Genomic DNA, 2,655 nt, shown 5'->3' with positions numbered 1-2,655 from the left:
AAATCCAAATTGAATAGGGCCCATTTTGCACACCCCTAGTATGTAGTAAATGGTAGGGCACATAGTATTTTATAGAGCCTTATGTTCAAAGCATAGTTTCCATAGACTTCAGTCACAGCTGCCAGTGCTCAGTGGTTTAGTTAATACAACTACTTCTTTGCTATAACCATACCAGTTCATTCAAGAGTTGAGGTATTTCTGCACAGCACTGCCTTGTGCCATGTAAACACCAATCTGTTGACTCACAATATATTGCCTGTTTTAGGGTGGACAAAGTAAGATCATGCACCAAGCAAATGATTCTTTATTTTCTTGCTAGGAAACAGGATGATTAGCTTTCATTTTTCTTATTTCATGTTTTGATCCAACAGAAGCAACATTCAGATGAAAAGCCAGCCCATGCCCATGCTTGCTGTAAGATCATCCCAGGAGGCAGCAGCAGGAGGGCAGGAGCCAGGGCAACTATGGTACTGCTCTCTCAGTGGGCACCCAGGGCTGGTCACTCACCCCTCATTATGTTACTGTGCAAGATAGGATGCGTCTAAACTGCACAGCATTGGCCTCACTGCTCAAATTCAAGAAGAATCCAGATGTCATGGTCTCAAAAACGGGAGCATTCATACTACCAAGAAATCAGAAAAATCAAGGCTGAAGCCTGCCAGTCCCTTGTGCTTCCCCAACATCCTTGGAAAGCCATAAGTATTTTTCATCTCCCACATCATGGCAATATGGTGTCAATTGTAAGGTAACCAACACATTGCATTACAGTAAAAGATACAGACTCCTAACTGAGATTTTTCCCCTAAGGGTCGCATACATACGACAGTCCTTGCTCGGAAGTCAAAATCTAAACAAAACAAAGGCAGGGGGAAAAATTAAATTATAACTTTCCAGATGAAGATGTGAAATTGTTTACGGTCCACATCCATAAAGAGGCATTTAGGTGCTTATATGGGAATTGGGAATACCCTTCACAACCCCACTGATGCATAATCTGGGTGGTAGTGGGGACATTTAGAGAAGCTAGAGGGAGAATTTGTCCCATGTGTATTTGACAGAGAAGGTAAGTATACTTAATTCTGTACGCAACTAGAACGATATCAAAGTCGGCTGGAAAAAAGTTTCAGGTTCAGAATTGAGCATCTTTGGTATGAATGACAGCTCCCATTGAGACTATAATGTGTTAAGAGAGAAAATAGTACGGACAGTAACTGCAGTGTAGGTATTGTTGGTCTTTCCCATAATATTTTGTTAAAAATTAGTGGATCACTAGAAGAGCTGTAGCTAAAATACCAAGGACATTTACAGCAAGGAAAATGATAATGCATCTATATTTTATTCATTAACAAAGATGAGTTTATGATGCATCTTATGCTGGATATCCAGACATCTCCTAGGCTGACAGCTTTAATGATACCAAATCATGAAGGTAAGAAGTCATGTTTGCCACTATTATGGGCTGTTTACATACGTACCCTCCCTGTATTTTGTCTCACATCTCCGTCAAAGTGTTTGGAATTTAGGATGCTAAGCATATTTGACGTGGGACCTTTACAAACATCTGATCTGCTTTAAATGGGTAAGGGGGAAGTAGAGATAATCCCTGATCGGTATTCCTGAACAGAGTAGGCAAATAAGACCTTCTTCAGAAAGAAAAAAGTTAAAATCACTATTAGCTAAGGTAAACTGCTTTGTTATTAAGCCACAGACCATTAGAATCTGTCCTTGATACGGACTCAAGCTTTGTGCACGGTCTGTATGTTTGTCAGATGAGAGCACACTATCTCTTAAGCAGAAGAAAAGCAGTATTCTCTGCACGTGATGTTTGCAAGAAGGGTATGTACACTTTGATACCTATAAGCAACTCATCAAAAGATCACATTGATCTTCCCACGCACAGCACAGAATATATATCTTGAGAAATGCTCCAAGAAGTCTCCATATACAGAAAACAAGTTCTGATGTACTCACCACCTCGGCAGGCAGACTCGAGACTAGAGTATTTCATTCGGAGCTGGCAATTGTGATGTATACACGTGTTCAAGCACTAGTGTGAAAATGAGACACATAGCCCAAGTATTTTATATTTAACCGGCCAGTATTCAAGCACTATCATTTATCTCTCCAAGTAGTTCATACAGAGCATTCGCCTTGACTTATATATCAAGCGTTTTATACTCACAGGTACAGTGTGTTCAACCCTTGATTTATATCCAAGTATTTTATACTCACTGGTACAGTATTCAAGCCTGATTTATAGCAGAGTTGAGTGAACCAATTCAAACAAAATCCTGTTCAGCCTGAACCTCCACCCCATCCCTTGAACCAAAACAAAATCTAACCTTTTCTTCAGACTCCAAGGAGCCGAGTCAACTCTGGTTCGTTCTCCTTTGCGGGTACCTGCAGTTCCCAGTTTCAGTCAAAAGCGTGGAGGAAAAAAAAAGACCCAAAGAAAAGCGCTTAAGATGTTAAAGATTTTAAACGATTGTCACTGGGCCTGATTTCTTAGCTACGTATACCATTCCCTTTTATATGACAGTAAGAACGCACCATACAAAGATGGTTTCCGACTCAGAGCTCAAGGTCTGCAGGATAGGCAGAGTTCAGCAAATCGAGTAGGAGGAACCACAACAACCACTCCCCACACACTTCAGT

At 40.7% G+C, this 2,655-nt stretch overlaps 1 long non-coding RNA gene across 1 annotated transcript; it reads right to left on the bottom strand.

The window, feature by feature from the left end:
• Window positions 1-322: 322 nt before the first annotated feature.
• Window positions 323-2,438, bottom strand: LOC132251716 (uncharacterized). The gene is made up of 3 exons (XR_009463653.1): window positions 2,343-2,438; window positions 1,972-2,047; window positions 323-622 (listed from the first exon to the last, which is right to left on the bottom strand). It is a non-coding gene; the product is annotated as an uncharacterized LOC132251716 (long non-coding RNA).
• Window positions 2,439-2,655: the final 217 nt, after the last annotated feature.

The sequence above is a fragment of the Alligator mississippiensis genome, chromosome 7 (genome assembly GCF_030867095.1).
Source record: "Alligator mississippiensis isolate rAllMis1 chromosome 7, rAllMis1, whole genome shotgun sequence".
NCBI lineage: Eukaryota > Metazoa > Chordata > Crocodylia > Alligatoridae > Alligator > Alligator mississippiensis.
Note: the sequence above shows the minus strand (reverse complement) of the source record. Positions and strands in the feature narration are given on the sequence as shown.